The following is a 9,054-nucleotide window of genomic DNA, read 5'->3' on the forward strand; positions in this document are numbered from 1 at the left end:
CCCCATGCCGGTCCCGAGGAAGAGTGGAGCGTCCCGCACCGAGAACAAATGCGGCGGCCCGGCACCGGGAGGCGGGAGGAGTCGGGTACAAACGTTCATTGATACAAATGAGTAAATAAACACGCCGGGCGAGCGCGGCCACCTTCTCGGAGCCGGCCGCAGAGGGCCCCGGCGCGCGTGCCTGCGCCAAGGGGTGCGTGTGGCCCCGGGCCGCACCTGCGTGTGTGTGTGTGTGTATGTGTGTGTGTGTGTGTGTGTGTGTGTGCGTGCGCGCGCGCGCGCGGGTCCCCCGCTCCGGCAGACGCCTGTGGAGCGAGCTGTGTGGTGTGTCTGCGGAGTTGTCTGCGCTCTCCCGAGCTCTTGGTCTGACCGTGCTCCATGCCTCCGTCTGTCACCTGGCCTCTCCTCCCGCGTGCCTGCGAGCCTCCGAGCGCCGCGCGCCCGCCCCGGACACTGCTTGCTGCTACCTGGTGCCTGGCTCGCTCCCGGCCGTGCGTCTGGTGGCCGGACCCAGCCCCCTTTCTCGGTCTCCGTCGCTCCCTTTCTCACTCCCAGAGTCCCAGACTGGCTCACCCTCCGCTCAGGATGGTGTGCGTGTAAAAGAAACTAAACTTCACCCTGCTAACGCCTCCCCGGGCCCAGCACGAGTTCCGTCTGGGTGTTCACTGGAGGAGAGAACGCGTGTGCGCGTCCTAGGTGCGGGCAGAGGGGCCAAGCCTGCGGGTGTGAGCGCCTCCGAGGCGGCTGTGGCGGGCGGAGATTTACGAACTGGTCCGTCGCTTCGAGCGCTGGGTCATCTCCGCGCTCACTCTCTGCCCTGGAACCCCACCTGGTGGGCAGCTACAGTACTACAGATTCAAGGGGAAGCGATTCACGCTTCCCCCTTCCTTGTTCATCTCTGTTCTTGGCGGGGGTGGGATGGCGTCGGGCGAGCGGGGAGTGGTGGGGGGGAGCGACGAGGGTAGGGAGGGGAGATGCGTCTTCGAAAGACTGTACGCAGGCTCCCAAAGGAACCCCCTTTCGGCCTCTCCCCGGCAACTTGTAACCCAGACGCTCATAAAGAGCCTGCAGAAACTACTTACGACCATCCTATAAATCGTTAGAGCTGGGGGCGCTCAGGCCGCTGGGAAGTTTTCAGACTGTCCGCTCTGACTTGGTCACTTTAGAGTACCACACCCCAGTCCCTAATCTTGTAGGAAGCTGGACAAGAGTTGGCCCTGGGAAGACTGTTTTTGAAGAACCCTAAGAATCTATCCTGATCCCCCAAACCCAGCCCTGACTCGAGGCAGTGAGATGGACAGGACCCTGGAAACACACATCTGTCTCTGGAGCATGGGCATGGCAGGATAGAGGTCCAGTGCCAGCACAAAGCCAGACAGCCACCCCTCACTTAGAAAAAGAGGTCCCGCCTCCCTTCCCCAGCTGGAAGGGTTTGCTCTGGGGGAGTCACAGCCCCTCCTCTCCCTCCTGGGGATGTTTTCCTGCACTTGCATCCTCTCCTCCTCTTGGGGGTACAGAGTGGAAGTTGGGAGGGGGCATGGGGGGTCATTTTGAATCTCCACTGCCCAGCCACAAGGTGGGTTCTGGGGAATGTCCCCAGGAACGCGGGGTCCCATTGCCCTGAACTTTGTAATTAAACCATCTCTCCACTGAAAACCCTCAAGGACACTCAGGAGGCTGGGAAGGAAAGTGGAAGAACTCCACTTCTCTAAGACTTGGAGAGGGTGCGGGAAAGCAGGCAGTGGGGCAGAAGGCGGGTGCACAAAGAGGTGGACAAGCACAGAGAAAGCCAGTCTGGCAGAGCACCTCTGCAGGCTCCTTCTACTCCTCTCACTCATTTGTTTGTTTTGGGGGGGCCACATCTGGTGGTGCTCAGGGCTTCCTTCTGGCTCAGTGCTCAGGGATTAGCTCTGGAGGATCCCAGAGGGACCATATGGGATGCTGGAGATCAAACCCAGGTCGACCCCGCACAAGGCAAATGCCCCACCCACTGTACTACTCACTCTGGATCCAGACCTCAGTCTGATTCCACCCCAAGCCTACCTCTAACTGACTTTAATTCACAGATGGACCTGGTCCCTCATCTCAGACAACCCCAGTTCTATCAAGCATATCCCCTGGCCAGGGGAGAGTGGCTGACCTCTTGTGGAGCACCCTAAAGGAGGGGGACCCGGCTCAGCCAACGGGGGTGGGCTCTCATCTCGGTCTGAAGCTCTCTTTTGCCCTAGTCTATTCCTTGGTGAGTGTCCCTCTGGTCCCCTCCCACCCCCACCCCCACCCTGCCTGCCCTGCTGTGTCTAATATCACAGGACCATTGAACCCCCCTACCAGCCCCCCAAACATAAACCTTTGCTGTCTGCAATGCGCTGAAGCCTTGCTTGCTCTTCAGTCACTTTGAAATTAGGACAGACTGGGGGGTTTGGGAGATCGGGGTCCAGGTGGCGTGCTGCCGGAATGAACTTGGCAGTGCTGGGGAGAGGGGCCGGGAGGATATGGGGGCAGGCCCTTCACAGACAATGAGGCAAAGCACAACCTCTACACCCGATTTCTTCCCAGGCTCCAAAAAAAAAAAAATCTGTCCACAGGCAAAGCTGCTTCCTGCTCCCCAGGAGCCCGGGGTGCTCTGTGCTGTGAATGACTGAGCTTCCAGCTCCATCTCTGCAGGGCCTTCCCGCTCCCTCTTTCTCTGCACAGCAACCGAAGAGAAGAGCGAGCAGCGCTGGCTGCTCTGTTCGCTATTCAGGTTACTTGCTCCTTTCTGTGCTGAGGAGAAAACTGAGGCCCTTGGCCCCCCCTCCTTGGGGCTTTGTCCTAACACCAGCAAGCCCACAACCCTGGGAGCAGGAAGCTGGTCCGCCCCACATGGTGGCTGCCCGCTTTGTTCTCTGCAGAGCTTCTCACCATTACAGCTGACAGCAGAGTCCTCCATGTTCCACTCTCAGAATGCGTCGATTTTTGCATCATTGGGGCCCTGAATTTTTTTTTTTTGTAATTGGCACTTTTTTTTTAAGTGACACTCAAAACTCTGTTTCCTGTGACCAGAGCCAAAAAGGAGAGGTGAAGACAGCCCAAGATAAAAGGGGTGGGGGCAGGAGGTTGCAGGTGGAGGTGGGAGGGAGCAGGCAGCAACTCAGGGGTCTGGCCCCATTATACTGAGGTCACCCCACTTGAGCCCCCACCTCCTCATTTTGGCTGCTCTCCGCTCTGCCCCGTTGGCTGGCTTGGAGAGGCCATTAGACAGAAGCTCAGAAGCTCTCAGCACCTTCCTTCTGCCCCAAAATTTCATGGGGAAATGGATTTCTGTTTCCCCCAGAGGCTCTGAGGTGGGGAGCCCCTTCCTTGGACATCAAACCTCCACGACAGGACTTTCTTTAGCGCCAGCCCATCCCAGTACCTCTGGGGCCCTGGATCCCAGCTCCCGACCTCAGTCTCGGAGGATGATCATTAGGCCGGGGTGCCTGCCTCCTTCTCCTCTGTGCACAACAGCTTTGCAAGGCTGCCAGCACCCCTCTGGTGCCCAGTCCTCAAGGACAGAGTAGAGGACATGTCCCCACTCCGCCCTGGCTCTCCGAAGGGCTGGGGCCCCCACTGGCCAGGCTACTTGGGGATGGCAAATGAGCCCAGTTCACTTGGAAGTCACTGCCGTGGCTTTTCTAGAACCTCCGAAGGCTGACCTTCCCGCCCCCTCCCAAAACCTGCTGGCTGAGGCGAACATTTATTTACGGAACCCCCGAGTCCCCCCAGCCGCCCTCTTGATTCTCTGCAATCCTCTTCCTCTCGCACTGCTCTGGACTCTATGGATTTTTGCCAGCACCGTACCTCCCCGTCTTCAGGGATCTGCTTGCTCATCCTTGAATCTTCAGGGATGGTTTTTGTTTGGGGGGTTTGTTTTTAAGTTTTGTTTTACAAATTATACCTCCTGTCTGAGTGTGGATCTGTGGCAGCGTCAGCCCGCAGCACAGCCTGGTTCCTCACCGCACCCCACCACCCCCCTCGGATGACCAGTTAGGACGGTAGCCCCCACCCCCGCCCCCTTGTAGTCCTAGCAAGAGGGTGCCTTCGGAAAGCTGCTTTCTTCTCTGCCTGATGGCTGAACAAGCCTCACTGTAAGCCTCTCAGGTCCCTCAGCATCATGAACGGTTCTTAAAGAATCAGGGAAGGATCTCTCCATCTGTCTCTACCCCGTCCTGCGGCTCTCGCCCGCCCCTGCCCACACCCCGCCCAGAAGAAAGACTCACAGGAGGCACTTGCCTATGGAGAACACGGGGTGGGCACAGACCGCAGCTGACAGCCGTGCGAGTCGGCACTGCCTGGGACAGAGTGGCGTGGCAGTGAGGCCCGGCCCAGCAGTGCCCAGAGCTGGCTGTGACTGGCAGGGACACCGCTGCAGTGATGGCGTTCCCTGAGGCCTGGGAAGCCCAGAGCCCTTTATAGCCTGGGACCTGCCCTGGCACCGCCCACTGGGCGGTTGCAGCTGGGCCTGCAACTAGGGGAGTCGCTAGGAGCTGGGAGGGCATCTGCCCTGGGACCCCGGGCCCAGGCCCCCACACACAAGAATCTGGGATCCAACCTCCTCCCATTCCAGGCAACTCTAGGTCCTGGTATGTGGATGAGTCTCTGTACGTGAGTGCTCGTGGGCGTGTGTGTGTGTGTGTGTGTGTGTGTGTGTGTGTGTGTGTGTGTGTGTGAGTGTGCGCGTGCGCTCGGGCTTAAACGTCTGCTCAAAGCCCTCAGATCTCTTTCCCTCATCCTCTTTCTCTGGCAGTAACAGTTTTTGAAAGGATGGGGAGAGCAGTGTGCTTCTGCTCAGTTTATCAAATTACAGTCAGTGACAAAGGACTCAAGTGCGTTTTCTTGAAGGCTTGACAACTGGGATCCAGAGGAAGAAAGGCATGACATAGCCGGCGCTATTGTGGGAGATGGAGCACCGCAGGCACAGAGCGGAGGGGACGTGCTTGGGTGGCTCTGAGCGAATTTGCTGCTTCCCCCTCAACCCCCACCTCAACCCCCAGCCCCAACCTCCACTGCAACCCCCCCCCCCCCCCGCCAACGGGATCCTTGGTTGATTTTTTCAAAGGAACCCCATTCATTTCACAGGGGCTGAGCCAGACAGACTAAAGCACGGCTTCCTAGCTCCAGGGTGCCCCTGTCCAGCTTCCCAGCCCCCTGTGCCAGGGCCACCTTTGCAATGAGCCGGCCTCTGCAGCTTCTGGGGCTGGGGTGCTGTGGTGGGGGAGGGGCTTCACTCTGTGCATCAGAGTTCTGGGTTGAATCTGAATTTCCAAGACAGGAGATGTAGAGATTTGCCCGTTGAGACCCTGAATCAAAGCCTTTGGGGTCACTGACTGATTGTTCTGGTGGTTTTCAGTGTTTTGAGCTCAGGCCACTGATGGAAGTAAAGGTCAGCCCAGGGAGGGACACTAGCCCTGAGCTGGATTGTGGAGCTGGGACCTAAACTCATCTCCAGGGCCTAAGCCCAGCAGTGGACTGGAGCTTACTCCCAGCCAAGAACAGAAGGCACTGCCCAGGGCAAATCCAAGGAAACTCTTGCCTGAGGCCATGGCCCCTTCAGACTCTCTGAAAAGTTGAGTTGAGACCAGCTGAGACTACCCAGAAGCTCACTTGTCTCTTGCCCACTTGCCTCTTGCTCCTGTACCCTTCACACCTTTAAGCTAATCTGGGTCTGGACTTCTCTCCCAAGCCTTGGTGGGATGGTCTGTCCATGGGGAGAGAATCTTTTTTTTTTTTTTTGGCTTTTTGGGTTACACTCGGCAATGCTCAGGGGTTACTCCTGGCTTTGCACTTAGGAATCACTCCTGGTGGTGCTCAGGGGATCATATGGGATGCTGGGAACCCAAGGCGGGTAGGCCGCATGCAAGGCAAACACCCTACCGGCTGTGCTACCGCTCCAGCCCCAAGGAGAGATTCTTAGGCAGACACCCAGGACATGTCTGTTGGTCAGGGAGCCAGAGAGATAGTACAGTGTGTAGGATGTTTGCTTTGCACACATCCCCGGCATCCCATATAGTCCCCCAAGTACAGCCAGGATTAATTCCTGAGCACAGAGCCAGGATTAACCCCTGAACATCACTGGGTATGACTCAAAAACAAAATTGAAAAAAAAAATGTCACAGATCTGCTGGCCAGGGCCACCTGGGCACAGGTTTGTGATTTTCCTGGGCTCCTGGACTCTGTAAGACATTAGCATCCCCCAGCACATCTCTCCACCAGCATCCCACCATACCTCTGCTCCTCTCCAAACCAAGAGTTAAGCCCACTGTTGCAGTCAGATCCCCCACAAAATACCCCTTTCCCTGGAAAACTGTCAGGAGCCCCTGCAACTCTCCGCTGGTCCTCTGGGTTCGCTCCCTGACTCTCTGCTGCTGTCCCATACACATTCATGTTTCATCCATGCAAACAGGGCAGAGCACTGCGGGGCTAAGAACATACACTCAGGAATCACTTTGATTCTAACCCCCAAATTTGCTGGGCCCCTTCAGAGATTTTCACTTACTCTCCCTTTCCTGTGTGCATCTCAGTGTTTCCCCTGTCAAGTGTGGGTTAGAAGGCACACTGAAGAGATGCCCAGGAGAGACCCCTCAGGAAGCTGCGGGCCTCATGTAGTACTAATAACAGCCATGACAGTAGTAATAGTAGTAATGAAATAGCACAGTGGACCGGGTTGCCATGTCTCAGTCGCAGAACAGAAACGTCACATGGGTGAGGCCCTGGGTTTCATCCTTGATAGCACACACACACATACACACACACACACACACACACACACACACACACACACTGGTAGCTAACATGACTCACACTGCTAGCCTGTAAAAGTACTTTGCCTATATTATTTAAACCTCACAGCAGTTCTAGGAGGTAGGCACCATATTATCTCCACTTTTTCAGAGGAAGTGTCTGAAGCACACGTTGGTTCTGCTACTGTCCAACCGACTCCTGGCACACTTGGGGATCTCACTCATCTAGAAATTGAACATCTAGAACTGAAGCCCAGGGAACTTAGTCTGAGTGGCTGGCATAGTAATGACTAAACCAAAACGAGTATGAGGACAGTAAAGTAGATTTTAGAAGCATTTGCAGTTAGAAGCAGAAGGTGGATCAATCTGGCAATTAATTAGGTGTGGGGATCATGGTTTCAGGTTGGGTAACTGGGTTCCTGGTGGTGGTATTTACCAAGAGAAAAGTGAGGTTTGGGAACCAAGGGGATGAATTTGATTCTCCCTTTGTAGCTTTAGGGCGATTAAAGGCACTGCATGTGGAATTGTCCAGTGCAGGTCAGCTGGGGGCACAGAAGTGAGAGAGATTTGGGTTAGAAAGAGTTGAATACTTTTTTCTTGGGGTACTAGTTGAGGATAAGGTAATAATAGACAGTCCTGACTGGAAGGAAAGGAACCAACGTTAGAGTCTCAGGAACTCAATATTTGAGGCAAAGGTAGAAGAAGGGGGCTCTGGGAAAGAGGGAAATCTTCGTCCCAAGCATACATCCGTGGGGACTTCACTGAGACGAATGATATTTTTGTTTTGTTCCCCCTCAACCCCCAAATCTTGTGGTTATCACAGAATTGCTTTAGCACATCTCTTCCCACCCACTGTCAGGACAAACACACACATACACACATACACATGAATGCATATATACATGCACACACCTATAGCTTCATGTTCTCTGAACTCTCATCGGTAGGATTCTTTCTTCAGCAGCCCCTTTAGGAGTTAATTCTTCATCTTATAATTGAACGTGAAACCAATTGCACATACTAGGGCACTGAGTGCCAGTTCTGGCAGGGACTTTGCTCCTTAGATGATGGACTACAAGGGAAGCCAGTTGGAGGACTGCACTGGGCCACAGGGCCTCAGGAAGGGTCTTCAGGAAAACAAAAGCCACTTGGCTGGCTTCTCCATTAGCACCCGTTTCCCTGAGGAGCTTCGGAGGGAGTGGGCACACAGGACTCCCCCCCACCCTCCATGTCTGGGAGATGGATGGGCCTGATTTTTTTCCACAATTCCATGACATAAATCTGATTTGGCCCCTCATCTGTCTAGGTCAGTCCGCGTGGAGGAGTGTGGTCGTGATGAATGAAGGGCCTGGCTAATGTGACGGGGTGGCAGCAACTTGGGGCGGGGCTCTGCGTTGATGGATGGTCCTCATGAGGGCAGATTATATTAGACACCCCTAATGCAATCAGCAGGGCCATTATGATACCAATTTGTTGCTCTTCCTCACCAGGGCGGGGCTGTGAAGCTGGAAGATTGAACAGGGTGTCAGGAATTTGGAGACACCTGGGGGATTTCTGAGGGGACAAGATTTCCCTGTTGGGGCGATTACGAGGGAAATAATATGGAGCCAAAGAAAAGTACAAGCTGGACAGGGAAGAAAGCAGCCCAGAGAGAAGAGGTGACTTGTTCAGGATTCAGTCTGAGAGCAGTGGGAAGAGTTGAGCTTAGCCTTGGAATCTGCTCCCCGCAGAGGAACCAGCGATGTGAGGAGGGCAAGGAGAGGGGACATCCTGGGGCTCTGTATGGTGGGAGACTCTCTAGAGTCACACTCAAGACTCTATAAATAAGACTGTTTTGGGGCTGGAGCGATAGCACAGTGGGAAGGGCATTTGCCTTGCATGTGCAATCGACCTGGGTTCGATTCCCGGCATCCCATATGGTCCCCCAAGCACTGCCAAGAGTAATTCCTGAGTGCATGATCCAAGAGTAACCCCTGTGTATCGCCAGGTGTGACCCAAAAAGCAAAAAAAAAAAACCCCAAAACCAAAAAACTATTTGAAGCTACCCTATGTCCCCACCTTACTTCTGATCTTTGTCTTTCTCCTGGAAAGTTTGAGTAGTCTTCTGTGGCTTTCAATTGCCTTTGAAGCAGGAAGTAGGCAACACTCCGCTTCCAGCCTTCCTCCAGTCTCTGATCCCAGGGTCCCTCCAACTCGGCTAGCCTCTTTCCTTGGCAAAAACATTATCCCCTCATGTTTCATACTTTTAGGTCTTTTCTTTGCACCTGGGGGCAAGACATGGACCATGGTGATGCAT

The sequence above is a fragment of the Sorex araneus genome, chromosome X (assembly GCF_027595985.1).
Source record: "Sorex araneus isolate mSorAra2 chromosome X, mSorAra2.pri, whole genome shotgun sequence".
In the NCBI taxonomy this organism is placed as follows: Eukaryota; Metazoa; Chordata; class Mammalia; order Eulipotyphla; family Soricidae; genus Sorex; species Sorex araneus.